Consider the following 15,289-nt stretch of genomic DNA (forward strand, 5'->3'; position numbering starts at 1 on the left):
TGAGCTGTTACAGAATTTTCTTGCTCTGTTCCTTTCTGTGAGAGCAGCATAAGGTAGAGCTAGAAACCCTGATTCCAGCGATATGTCAGCTACTAGGCTGCTTGCTGTAATTTCAATAAAATCACTGTTTTATCACCAGGAAATTATCAATGCAGGACTAGTTAACATGCACTCTCCATGGGCCTCTATATAGCATAATGCACTCCCTATAGGCCTCTATATAGTATAATGAACTCCTCAAGGACCTCTACATAGTATAATTCACACCCCATAAGCCTCTATATAGTATAACGCACTCCCTATTGGCATTTATATAGTATAATACATTCCTCATAAGCCTCCAAATTGTATATTGCACTTCCCAAGGGCCTCTACATAGTATAATTCACACCCATAGGCCTTTATCTATATATATATATATATATATATATAATCGACTTATCATGTCTGTATGTCTGTAACCGAAATCCTGCGTCGCTGATTGGTCGCGGCCGTCAGGTCGTGACCAATCAGCGAGTGGCGCAGCTGTTTGTAACGGTAAGCTGCGCCTGCCGCTGACTGGTCGCGGCCGCCAGGCCGTGACCAATCAGCGACAGGCGCACTCGGGTGCAGCGCTCAATCGGGCGCAGGCCTTAATCTGTAAAAAAGAGAATTTAAATAAAAAAAGGTTATACTCACCTTCCGACGGCCTTCGATCTTCTTTCCATGTGCCCGGCCTCGCGGTCCCAGTAATGCTTTGCTCCTTAGACTGGCGATGAAGTCACTCTAGCGAGAGCGCGACGTCATCAGCGTTGTTTCGCACAAAACATTATTGGGACCACGAGGCCGGGCGCATGGAGCGTGGAGTGGAGATTGCGGACCGTCGGAAGGTGAGTATATAACTATTTTTTATTTTAACAGAGACCATGCATACCAGGAAAGGGGGTGAGAGGACCATGCATACCAGCAAAGGGGGGGGTGACCATGCATACCAGGAAAGGGGGGTGAGAGGACCATGCATACCAGGAAAAGGGGAGGGGGATCATGCATACCAGGATAGGGGGGTGAGAGGACCATGCATACCAGGATAGGGGGAGGGGGACCATGCATACCAGGACAGGGGAGAGAGAGAACCATGTATACCAGGAAAGGGGGGTGAGAGGACCATGCATACCAGTATTGGTGGGTGAGGGGACCATGCATACCAGGAAAGGGGGGAGGGGACCATGCATACCAGGAAAGGGGGGTGAGAGGACCATGCACACCAGTATTGGGGGGTGAGGGGACTGTTATGAATGAGTCACCGAAGGAGGAAAAAACAAAAATACAAGCTAAGTCCAGAAAACCGGAGAGGTTGGTAGCTATCGGATTGCAGACCCCTGATCCTATCCACAACAACTAACAGTAGCCGTGGGGGGTTCCTACGATGCCCTAGACCCCTCGATCACAGCCGGAGAACTAAATAGGCCTAAAGAAGGAAAGGGTAAATCTAAACTGCCCCAGAGCAGACCCCAAAGCAATAGGCCCCCAACAAATAATGACGGTGAAGCAAGATGAAAACACTAACACAGATAGAAAGATAGGTTGAGCAAACGATGGGGCCCAAGCTAACTAAAAAGGACAGGATAGAAAAGCTGCTGTCTGCAATCCATAAAAAACCCTACCAAAAAATGTCCCAACCATCTGATAGGAAAAACAGGCCCTGAAGTCGCTAGGACTTCAAAAAGACTATATCAGCACTCAGGTAAATTCTGAAGACAGAGCAAAGAGACAAACTGATCAGATACAAAAATGGAACTCAGCAGACCCCCGACCGGGGATGGCTGAACTCCAAAAAACAAGGTAAACAAAACAAAACTAATAAGTTCAAAAGCAGAGCAAAAACTTGTCTTTGGGAAGCAGGAATCAGACTGGTCTCCAAGAATCCAGCAGAGAAATCACCAGCGACTCAGAAGGGCGTCGGCTGCCTTATATCCAGTCAGAATTTCCTGTTACCCAGTCATCATCTACCAGATCAGGTGTTTGGTAATCAGCCTCACTACCTTCCTTCACCAGAAGAGGGAGTTCATCAGACATCGACGGTGAAGGGGAAAATGAACTCACAACAGGGGACCATGCATACCAGAATAGGGGGATGAAAGGACCATGCATACCAGGAAAGGGAGGTGAAAGGACCATGCATACCAGGAAAGGGAGGTAAGGGGACCATGCATACCAGGAAAGGGGGATGACGGGACCATGCATAACAGGAAAGGGGGTGAGAGGACCATGCATACCAGGAAAGGGGGTGAGGGGGACCATGCATACCAGCAAAGGGGGCGAGGGTGTCAAGGTGAAAATATATTTTCTTATATAACTTTTATATTTTTATACTGTGAAACAATAAGTTTTTCCTAATTGCTTGCTAATGCAAATGTAACTGTATTAGAGATGGCTGCCAGTGTTCACTTTCACTTAAATTCAGTGTCTAAAGAGTTAAGTTAAGTTTCATTTCTCCTAAAAAAAGATAACTCAGGAATGTGAAGAAGAAGTAACCATCGGGAGACGTTTTGACGAATCAGAGAGAGACTGGACACTAGATGTATACTGCATAAACCCCGCCTAATGCACGCCTTCCCCTAACACTCAATATAGTATTGTGTATTTGTAAATAAAAGCCAGTTGTTGTTGTACTGCTCCTGACAGGTGTGGATGCAGGACATTAGCTAAGACTGAATCAGCTGCGTGTCTGAGTCATTCTTAATCGGTACCAGATGTTTTGCGCTCGCACAATGATTTGGAATGACTGGTGAATGAGGATTCATTGTCGTTTACGACCCCGACAAGGGGACCATGCATACCAGGAAAGGGGGGTGAGAGGACCATGCATACCAGTATTGGGGGCGAGAGGACCATGCATACCAGGAAAGGGGGGTGAGGGGGACCATGCATACCAGCAAAGGGGGAGGAGGGGACCATGCATACCAGTATTGGGGGTGAGGGGACCATGCATACCAGGAAAGGGGGGAGGGGACCATGCATACCAGGAAAGGGGGGTGAGAGGACCATGCATACCAGTATTGGGGGGTGAGGGGACCATGCATACCAGGAAAGGGAGGTGAAAGGACCATGCCAGGAAAGGGGGGGTGAGGGGACCATGCATACCAGGAAAGGGGGGTGATGGGACCATGCATACCAGGAGAGGGGGGTGAGGGGATCATGCATACCAGGAAAAGGGGGTGAGAGGACCATGCATACCAGGAAAGGGGGGTGAGGGGGACCATGCATACCAGCAAAGGGGGGAGGGGACCATGCATACCAGCAAAGGGGGGTGAGAGGACCATGCATACCAGTATTGGGGGGCAAGGGGACCATGCATACCAGGAAAGGGGGCTGAGGGGACCATGCATACCAGCAAAGGGGGAGGAAGGGACCATACATACCTGGAAAGGGGGGTGAGGGGACCATGCATACCAGGAAAGATGGGAGGGGGACCATGCATACCAGGAAAGGGGGGTGAGAGGACCATACATACCACATTAGAGGGGAGGGGGACCATGCATACCAGGATGGGGGGTGAGAGGACCATGCATAACATGAAAGGGGGGTGAGAGGACCATGCATACCAGTATTGGGGGTGAGGTGACCATGCATACCAGGAAAGGGGGGTGAGAGGACCATGCATACCACAAAAGGGAGGTGAGAGGACCGTGCATACCAGTAAAGGGGGGGGAGAGGACCATGCATTCCAGGAAAGGGGGTGAGAGGACCATGCATACCAGGAAAGGGGGGTGAGGGGACCATACTTACCAGGAAAGAGGGGTGAGAGGACCATGCATACCAGGATAGAGGGTGAGGGGACCATTTATACCAGCAAAGGGGGTGAGAGGACCATGCATACCAGGAAAGGGGGGTGAGGGGACCATGCTTACCAGGAAAGAGGGGTGAGAGGATCATGCATACCAGGATAGGGGGTGAGAGGACCAAGCATACCAGTATAGGGGGTGAGAGGACCATGCATACCAGGATAGGGGGAGAGAGGACCATGCATACCAGGAAAGGGAGGTGAGGGGATAATGCTTGCCAGGAAAGAGGGGTGAAAGGACCATGCATACCAGGAAAGGGAGGTGAAAGGACCATGCATACCAGGAAAGGGAGGTGAGGGGACCATGCATACCAGGAAAAGGGGGTGATGGGACCATGCATACCAGGAAAAGGGAGTGAGGGGACCATCCATACCAGGAAAGGGGGGTGAGGGGGACCATGCATATCAGCAAAGGGGGGGAGGGGACCATGCATACCATTAAAGGGGGGTGAGAGGACCATGCATACCAGGAAAGGGGGGTGAGGGGACCATGCATACCAGTATTGGGGGTGAGGGGACCATGCATACCAGGAAAGGGGGGAGGGGACCATGCATACCAGGAAAGGGGGGTGACAGGACCATGCATACCAGTATTGGGGGGTGAGGGGACCATGCATACCAGGAAAAGGAGGTGAAAGGACCATGCATGCCAGGAAAGGGGGGGTGAGGGGACCATGCATACCAGGAAAGGGGGGTGATGGGACCATGCATACCAGGAGAGGGGGGTGAGGGGATCATGCATACCAGGAAAAGGGGGTGAGGGGGACCATGCATACCAGGAAAGGGGGGTGAGGGGGACCATGCATACCAGCAAAGGGGGGAGGGGACCATGCATACCAGCAAAGGGGGGTGAGAGGACCATGCATACCAGTATTGGGGGGCAAGGGGACCATGCATACCAGGAAAGGGGGCTGAGGGGACCATGCATACCAGCAAAGGGGGAGGAAGGGACCATGCATACCAGGAAAGGGGGGTGAGGGGACCATGCATACCAGGAAAGGTGGGAGGGGGACCATGCATACCAGGAAAGGGGGGTGAGAGGACCATACATACCACAATAGAGGGGAGGGGGACCATGCATACCAGGATGGGGGGTGAGAGGACCATGCATAACATGAAAGGGGGGTGAGAGAACCATGCATACCAGTATTGGGGGTGAGGTGACCATGCATACCAGGAAAGGGGGGTGAGAGGATCATGCATACCACAAAAGGGAGGTGAGAGGACCGTGCATACCAGTAAAGGGGGGTGAGAAGACCATGCATTCCAGGAAAGGGGGGTGAGAGGACCATGCATACCAGGAAAGGGGGTTAGGGGACCATACTTACCAGGAAAGAGGGGTGAGAGGACCATGCATACCAGGATAGGGGGTGAGGGGACCATTTATACCAGCAAAGGGGGTGAGAGGACCATGCATACCAGGAAAGGGGGGTGAGGGGACCATGCTTACCAGGAAAGGGGGTGAGAGGATCATGCATACCAGGATAGGGGGTGAGAGGACCATGCATACCAGGATAGGGGGTGAGAGGACCATGCATACCAGGATAGGGGGAGAGAGGACCATGCATACCAGGAAAGGGAGGTGAGGGGATAATGCTTGCCAAGAAAGAGGGGTGAAAGGACCATGCATACCAGGAAAGGGAGGTGAAAGGAACATGCATACCAGGAAAGGGAGGTGAGGGGACCATGCATACCAGGAAAAGGGGGTGATGGGACCATGCATACCAGGAAAAGGGAGTGAGGGGACCATCCATACCAGGAAAGGGGGGTGAGGGGACCATGCATACCAGTATTGGGGGTGAGGGGACCATGCATACCAGGAAAGGGGGTGAAAGGACCATGCATACCAGGAAAGGGAGGTGAAAGGACCATGCATACCAGGAAAGGGAGGTGAAAGGACCATGCATACCAGGAAAGGGAGGTGAGGGGACCATGCATACCAGAAAAGGGGGGTGAGGGGGACCATGCATACCAGCAAAGGGGGTGATGGGACCATGCATACCAGGAAAGGGGGGTGAGAGGACCATGCATACCAGGAAAGGGGGGTGAGGGGACCATGCATACCAGCAAAGGTGGGGTGAGGGGACCATGCATACCAGGAAAGGGGGATGAGGGGGACCATTCATACCAGCAAAGGGAGGGAGGTGACCATGCATACCAGGAAAGGGGGTGAGAGGACCATGCATACCAGGAAAGGGGGAGGGGGACCATGCATACCAGGATAGGAAGGTGAGAGGACCATGCATACCAGGATAGGGGGGAGGGGGACCTTGCATACCAGGATAGGGGGAGAGAGGACCATGCAGACCAGGAAAAGGGGGTGAGAGGACCATGCATACCAGGATAGGAGGTGAGAGGACCATGCATACCAGGATAGGAGGTGAGAGGACCATGCATACCAGGATAGGGGGTGAGAGGACCATGCATACCAGGATAGGGGGAGAGAGGACCATGCAAACCAGGAAAGGGAGGTGAGGAGACCATGCTTACCAGGAAAGGGAGGTGAGGGGACCATGCATTCCTGGATTGAGGAGTGAGAGGACCATGCATTCCAGGATTGGGGGGTGAGAGGACCATACATACCAGGATTGGGGGGTGAGAAGACCATGCATACCAAGATTGGTGGTGAGAGGACCATGCATTCTAGGATTGGAGCGTGAGGGGACCATGCTTACCAGGATAGGGGGATGGGTACCATGCATATCAGGATTGAGGGGTGAGAGGACCATGCATATTAGGACTGGGGGGTGCATCATTGCATTATTTTTAAAACTTCATAAATAAACTACACACATATTCTAGAATACCCGATGCGTTAGAATCGGGCCACCATCTAGTATAATGCCCTCCACAGAGGCCTCCATATAGTATAATGCACTCCCTATAAATATCCATATCGTATAATGCAATCCCCATAAACCTCCATATAGTGTAATACACTCTCCATAGGCCTCCATATAGTGTCATGCACTCCCCATAGACCTCTATATAGTGTATAATGCACTCCATATACATTCACTACCATCTCCTCACTGTACAGATACCTCTGGCATGGGTACAGGCAGTAGCTTGAGCTCCTACTTACAGCACTATCCTGTTTACTATCCTGCTTCTCTGGCGGGAAGAAGCTGGTAGTTTGTCCCATAAACCTACTAAGTGATAATACCCCTTTCAAAACTATCTCAAATATTGTTAATCACAATTTACCAATCTCAAGAGATTATAGTATTTGAAATCTGATTTTACAGGAAGGTATTAGAATTGTTTCCCGATGTGCACTTACTATTGGAAACAATCTCAGACTCAGTTTATATTGTTCAGACAGAAGAGTTAATCACCCTCATAATTGTCTTTCTATCAATTTTAATTGTGGCCAGCCTCCATGTAAAACATGTTCAGAATCAGTTAAAATGCAAAGATTTTCCAATTTTGATGGTACAAAAACCTTTCCCATAAAATACTTTAACTGTGGGTCACTGCCAGACGGAATCCGATCCCTTATCCACGCTATATATTTGTGTACACAGTGTTGTCCTGTAAGTGCTTTTCCCCTTGTATGTCTTCTTCTCTAGTTACTAGCCATGACTGAGCACACTCCGTGCAAATCTGTTTATTTGAATACTGATACAAGCAAACATTGTTCAGGATGAAGGATGTCTGTAACATTGCAGTGATGCATTATTTTGTTTGTGTGCATAAAAGAGTGAACAGATGGCAAGATTATTACTTTTCTAACAAAGAATTCATCATCTTCTGCTCACTACTGAAAAGCATGACACATTTGTTTGAATCCTACAGTCTCTCTGGTAATTAGAATGGTTTACATACAATAATCACAATTAATAATTCAACGTAACTGAAATAACAGTTAGTGTTAATCCTAAAGCTGTATTGCGGCAATAAATCTTACATACCCCACAATCTTTCCCAAAATAATAAAAGGAGAGATACAGGGCGCATCCACTGTGTGAAATCCGTATAAAACAATTAAAATTGTGGAACAGTAAGGAAGGTGCTCACCTATTGGGGTTGTGAGGAAGTCACAACACCCATGAACGCTAAAGAAGCAGCAGCAAGTCTGCACAGGGTCCTAGGACAGAATTGCAGAAATGACGTGGAAGTGCATTAAGGACTGCGCTTGCTTCTGGTAGAGTAAAGGGTTCTTTATTCATCCAACGCGTTTCCTGAGCCTGCTGGCTCACTTCATCAGGGCAGATTACATTGGAAGACAGTGAAACATACTTATAGACAAAAAAGGCGCCAATACAGGGTCAAACAGAATCAGCAAAGGTCAAAAAAAACAAACAAACAAACAATGAAACTTTATTACAAGCATAAAAAACACAACAATAAGAGTATATATAGAAAAGAAAAAATAAAAATATGTAAAAGTACAAAAAATTAAAATATAAAACAGAGTGCTATGGATCACGGGGTTAAAACATGGCTATAGTTAAAAAAGGTGAGTCCTCAAGGGGTATTAGAACCTGGCTCATAAAATGCAAATGGAAGGTATTAGTCCACTAGACCATAAAGCTTGACTGTGGTGGTGTGAAGAATAAATTGAGGGGTTGTTTGTCACTTTATTTAGAAAAAAAAAAAAACCAATATAAGCAAAGGTCAAAAATGGTAAAGAATAAAAACAATGAAATTTAATCACAAACATAGAAAACACAACAATAAGAGTCTATATAGAAAAGAAAAAATAAAATTATGTAAAAGTACAAAAAATATGAAACAGTGCTAAGGATCACGAGGTTGAAACATGGCTATAGTTAAAAAAGGTGAGTCCTCAAGGGGTATTAGAACCTGGCTCATGAAGTGCAAGTGCAGACTCTAAAGTGCAAACGTAAGGTATTAGTCCACTAGACCATTAAGCTTTACTGTCGTGGTGTGAAGAATAAATCTTTTCCCCCTCTTCTATCAAATAAAAGCATCATTGATAATATTGAGGCCATAGGGACCAATTGTCTTTAATTTATAAATCCAATAGACCTCTTTTCTATTCAGTGCTTGGGTTCTATTGGAAACGTGTTCAGGGATGTGTTCTATAGGAAAAATGATAGCTTTAGAAAAATCTCTTTGGTGAAATAAATCAAAGTGACGTGACAAACCGTGTTTTTGATACCCAGTTTTAGTGTTGTGTCTATGAGAATTCATTCTACAGTGAAGGGGTTGTGTGGTTCTGCCAACATACAATTTAGGACAAGGACAAAGGATGACATAGATGACAAAGGAAGACACACAGGACAGGTGGTTAGTGATGGTGAATTTTTCTGAGGTGAATGGATGTGAAAAGATGAATGTATTATGAGCAATATTACTGCATAGGCTGCACCTGGGTTTCAGGCATCTGAAAATGCCTGGTGTCAAGCCAGTGCAGTTATCAGGAGTACACTGGGTCAATCTGCTAGGGGCCAGATAGTTTTTTAGTGATCTGGCCTTCCTAAAAGTGACAGTAGGTCTATCAGGCAGAACTTTATTGAGTATTGGATCTTTTTTGATAATATACCAGAGGTCACCTAACATATTTTTTATCTCTTTATGTTGGGAGTTATAAGTAGTGATGAAGTTGGCCTGATAGTTATCATGTGCATCCTTTTCTTTAGATCTCTCACTTAAAAGAGTTTGCTGATTAAAATTTTTAAAAACATTGTTAAAAGTAGAATGAACCAATTGGGAGGGGTATTTTTGAGCAAGGAATCTTCCCTTGAGGACCTCAGCTTGATTATTAAAATCCTCGTCCTCTGTGCAATTCTTTCGGATTCTCTGAAATTGATTATGACGGATGTTAAAAAGCCATTTGGAATAGTGGCTACTCTTAAAATGGACATAACTATTGGAGTCAACTTTCTTAAAAAAGGTTTTGGTATGAATTTTGGAATTTTTTATAAAAAAAGTGATATCAAGAAAATCCATCTGGGTATTACTAATGTGGGGGGAAAATTCCAAACCCCATGTGTTATTTTGTATAGAAGAAATAAAAGCATCAACTGAAACGTGACTGGTGTCCAGGATTAAGAATAAATCATCAATGTATCTTCTATATAAAACAATACCCTCTAAAAATGAATCAATAGTAATAAAAGCATTCTCAAAGACCCCCATAAAAAGATTAGCATAAGTTGGCGCGACCCGTGATCCCATAGCGGTGCCTCTGATCTGATGATAAAAATCCCCCAAGAAAGTAAAAAAATTATTATGTAAAATAAAATCCATCCCATTAAAAATAAATTCCTTTTGAGGGTCAGACAGTCGACTGTCAGTTAAAAGAAATTTTTTAAAACAGCTCAAACCCAGTTGGTGATCAATGGTGGAATACAAAGCAGATACGTCAAAAGAAATAAAAACATAAGAATCTTTCCAAGGTGTGTAATTAGTTAAATTGATCAGTTGTGTAGAATCCTTTAAAAAACTAGGGAGCTGTGAGACATGAGGCTGCATGATTCTATCTATAAACAGCACAAACCCAGTAGATAATAACAACGGCAAAAACTCAAGATAGAATCCATAAACAACAAAAATAAGTATAAATTGCCCAAAATTACCAATTTTATTAAATACAAAAATACAAAAATAAAATTACACACATGGGTAACTGCTATCCAAAGCAGGAGCCATATTGCACTAGTGCCCGAATAACCAAATGCACATACAAATGTGAAGCAATTACAATTAATAATCAAGGAATGGCATGTAGTTTATTACACCTAACCTGATGGCCAAAAGAGAACAGCGCAAGTGCTACTGAACTCACAGTGCTTTCCACAATGGATGTATACATGGCCACTCCGTGATCACATATTAGTTACTGAAAGAGCCAAGAACATGAGTGCTAAATTGTAAAGCAAATGCACAAACATGCTAACGATACGGTAAGGGCACTTACAAGATGTGAGTAAAGGCGCTGGCTTCCCACTCGCCCCAACGCGCGTTTCGCTTCTTCGTCAGGAGGCGTGTCTAAGGGCTAGGTGGGTGGGTGTTAAATATACTGGACGGCCAATCATAAATTAGCAAAGTATACACGTCACTATATTGACACACAATCCAACCCCATTACATGACACTGCTTCCTGTCTTCATGGCGCATGTGCCGCTAGCGTCACACTCCCTAATAAAGAGACCACAGGTGAGCGGACCTGGACCAGAAGCGGCAGCGCGTCGTCATGACGACCGCGCAAGCGCACTGCTTTCCCATTGTCCGCCTGCCAGAGGTCGGAGTTAGATCAAACCGGACATGCGCACTTGACAGAGCAGTTTCAGCAGACATTGTATCATCCTTTAGGAAACTCCAGAAAAGCCACAGCATAATATAAATAACAAAATAGCAAATGCAATACATTTATGTGGCCAATAATACAATATTTAAAGACATAATAAAAAAATAAAAATAATGAAAAAATAATAAAAATATAATAAACAAAAACAAAAACAAAAATAATATAGTATACATTCAAAATAAACTACAATCTAATACAATGAATCATTCCGCCACATAATACTATACATAATGCGGTATATGCTGTAGTAAAAATATTCTTGAACGATGCATGAAATTCTTCAAGAAATTCATATTCAACGCGTCCCACTTAGAAAGGATGATTCAATGGACAGAGAGGTCAGACGAAAAACTTTCCAAACTAAAATCAAATAAAATAGAATTAAAACCATAACCAGAATAGACTAAATAAACAAAATAAACAAAAACAAAATCCCAACCACAAACAAAACCCACATACTAAATTCTAAAAAAGAACTGAACCCGAAACTTTCATTTAACCCAAAAGGGGTGATGGAATGTAAACGGTATATCCACTTACTTTCCACCTGGGATAGACTTTTAAATAAATCCCCCCCTCTAGGACCCAAAGACACCTGGTCAATGGCTTTGACAATCAGCTTACTTGAGTCGGATTTATGGTGAACTTTAAAATGTTTCGCGAGAGTCTTCAACGCGTCCATAGAATCCAAATTCTTTGCCTTTTCAATATCACGTACGTGTTCTCGGACGCGAATTTTTAGCTCCCGAGTAGTCATTCCTACGTAAATCAGTCCACAAGGACATTGAGCGTGATAAATGACTCCTGAGGATGAACAGGTGAGACGATGCAAGATTTTAAAAGAGCGGGATCCATCAAAATTAGAGAATTCCTTACATTTAACTAGATTTCTACATGCTTTGCACAGTCCACACGGGAAAAAACCTTTAATAGACTGGCCAGTGGATTTATGCCTAGAGCCCTCATAGTGACTTCGCACAAGCAAGTCACGCAGATTTTGAGATCTTTTTGCTGTAACTAACGGTACTGCTGGAATGAAATTTTTAATTATGGGATCCATTTTCAATACATCCCAATGTTTTTGAAGGATTCCCTTTAGAGAATCCCATTGGTTGTTAAATGGAGTAATCAATCTAGGTGATGGATTAACGTTAATTTCTCTATTAGAAGATTTATATAATAATTCATTCCTTGTAACATTACATGCTCTACGATATCCCCGCCGAATAGTCCTATGGCTATAGCCGCGTTCCCGAAATCTTGAATATAAATCTTTAGCCTGTTGATCAAAAGTTTCTTTCGTCGAGCATATTCTCTTAATTCTAAGATGTTGACCAATCGGAATACTATTGATGGTTGAGCGCGGATGTGAAGAGCCGGCATGTAACAGAGTATTAGTTGACGTGGGTTTGCGATATACATCAGTGGCCAAATGGCCATCTTCCAAGCATTGAATATCCACATCTAGAAAATTAATTCTACGCCCATAAGAATAGGTCAGCCTAATGTTTAAACAATTATCATTGAGTTCCTTCATAAGGCCATCCAACTGTTCTACTGAGCCCTCCCATATGAACCAAATGTCATTGATATAACGAATCCATTTATGGATTCTACTTATCTGGCTCACCGGGTTGCTCTGAAAAATGTCACGCTCCCAAGCCCCAAGGAACAGGTTGGCATATGAGGGGGCACAACAAGCCCCCATAGCTGTCCCCTGGAGCTGTAGGAAAACCTGACCATTGAAAGTAAAACAGTTGTGCTTCAATATAAACTCAAGAAGAAGAATTAAGATCTCCACCAACGGTTTTTCTAAATTACTAGAGTGTAGATACCAAGATACCGCACGCAAACCATCATCATGACATATCGAAGTATAAAGGCTCTCCACATCCGCGGTCACCATCAACATATTATCCTGCAAATCCAATCCATCAAAATGACCCAAGGCAGATGTAGTATCTTTTATGAAGGAGGGCAAAGTAGAAACTATTGGTTTTAGATAATGGTCAATGAATTGACACACTATTTCACAGAGTCCTCCATTCCCAGAAACTATAGGTCTCCCCGGCGGATCAGTCGGATTTTTGTGGATTTTAGGAATTAAATAAAATGTAGGGAGGCGCGGTTTAATGCCAATAATAGTGTCTTTCATCTTTTTAGAAATTATGTTCAAATCAAAAGCCTTAATGATTATTTCACTAAGTTCTTCTTGAAAAGATGTCAATGGATTATGTGTTAGTTTCTTATAACACTTTTTATCAGACAGCAATTTCATAGCTTGTTTCTCATACAATACATTTGGCCAGATTACCAGGTTACCCCCTTTAACGGCAGATTTAATTGTAACATCTGACCACGATTTCAGCTCCTTAATAGCAGCTTCAACTGACTGTCTATTTTTATTTTTGGGGGGAACAATCCTCAATTTCTCAATGTCAGCTGAAACCAATTTAACAAAAATATCAACTGCCGGGCAGATATTAAGACTAGGAAATTTTTTTGATTTATTAAAAAGATGTTGGGGAAAATCACTAACCTCAGACACACCATTCTCATCCACCAAGGATTCCAAAATCTCCAAAGCCTCTCTCTCCTCCCTAGTGTCAAATCCTATGTTCGTACTGGACTTTTCATGAAAACGTTTAAGAATCAGTTTTCTGGCAAACAAGTGTACATCCTTTATTGCCGTGAATGGGTCTAGGGGAGTACCGATAGAAAAAGTTAAACCCTTCTCAAGAAGATCAGTCTGCGTATCAGAAAGACAATGTTCTGAAAGGTTTATTACCTTCGGATGATCATTACGTCTGTGATTATCTTGTCTATTTTTGTAATCACGATTATTGCTTCTTCCACCAAACCTCGTTCTAATATTTGCATATCCCCCATGTTCAGATTCAGAGTTAGAGGACGCACTACTTGCATGTGATGATAAAGATATATTGGAAGAACTCCTGATCAAGGGTTTCTCCAATTTACGCGTTTTAAATTGCCAGCGATACACTTTTTTGCTTTCATAGTCGCCAACATCTCTTTGATATTTCTTTGTTTTAATGGTGCTAATATCATGTTCCCATTTACTCAAATCACGCTCAAGGTCCTTGTAGAAAGAATTCAACTCCTCACTTTGGAATTTCTGACTCATCGAATTTTGTGAATGCTCAATTTGCAGATCAATCTCAGCAAGCAATTTGATGTTTTTTTCATTAATAATTTGCATGAAAGACAGAGAACAATTAGTTGCACATTCTTCCCATTTCTTAAGAAGCACCTCATCATCCAGTTCAAAAGACGGGAATAATTGGACACGTAGACCCCTTGGAATGATTTTCAACCTCAAGTAGTTATCCAATGAGATCTTAGTCCACCATAACCGGGTTTTTTTGTGAACAAGATTCTTGTGGTTCCGGGTTAACTCATTAAAATCACATTGAGTATCATTAAAATTGGAAGCAGTCCCCTGGACAAAAATATTAGACGCTTTTTGAAGCCAGGTCAATTCCCTAGCTTTTAGGTCCATAGTGACCAAATTTGGGTATAATCTGTTGAAAAACAGAAAAAATGATAAACAGCACAAACCCAGTAGATAATAACAACGGCAAAAACTCAAGATAGAATCCATAAACAACAAAAATAAGTATAAATTGCCCAAAATTACCAATTTTATTAAATACAAAAATACAAAAATAAAATTACACACATGGGTAACTGCTATCCAAAGCAGGAGCCATATTGCACTAGTGCCCGAATAACCAAATGCACATACAAATGTGAAGCAATTACAATTAATAATCAAGGAATGGCATGTAGTTTATTACACCTAACCTGATGGCCAAAAGAGAACAGCGCAAGTGCTACTGAACTCACAGTGCTTTCCACAATGGATGTATACATGGCCACTCCGTGATCACATATTAGTTACTGAAAGAGCCAAGAACATGAGCGCTAAATTGTAAAGCAAATGCACAAACATGCTAACGATACGGTAAGGGCACTTACAAGATGTGAGTAAAGGCGCTGGCTTCCCACTCGCCCCAACGCGCGTTTCGCTTCTTCGTCAGGAGGCGTGTCTAAGGGCTAGGTGGGTGGGTGTTAAATATACTGGACGGCCAATCATAAGTTAGCAAAGTATACACGTCACTATATTGACACACAATCCAACCCCATTACATGACACTGCTTCCTG

The 15,289-nt window shown here is 43.8% G+C and overlaps 1 long non-coding RNA gene across 1 annotated transcript; it reads right to left on the reverse strand.

Annotated features, from left to right (window-relative positions):
• Positions 1-11,136: 11,136 nt before the first annotated feature.
• Positions 11,137-13,907, reverse strand: LOC141094631 (uncharacterized). The gene is made up of 3 exons (XR_012233137.1): positions 13,643-13,907; positions 11,728-11,907; positions 11,137-11,463 (listed from the first exon to the last, which is right to left on the reverse strand). It is a non-coding gene; the product is annotated as an uncharacterized lncRNA (long non-coding RNA).
• Between the last annotated feature and the right edge of the window lie 1,382 nt (positions 13,908-15,289).

This window comes from Dendrobates tinctorius, unplaced genomic scaffold (genome assembly GCF_039654945.1).
Source record: "Dendrobates tinctorius isolate UK_male_01 unplaced genomic scaffold, ASM3965494v1 ptg000064l, whole genome shotgun sequence".
NCBI lineage: Eukaryota > Metazoa > Chordata > Amphibia > Anura > Dendrobatidae > Dendrobates > Dendrobates tinctorius.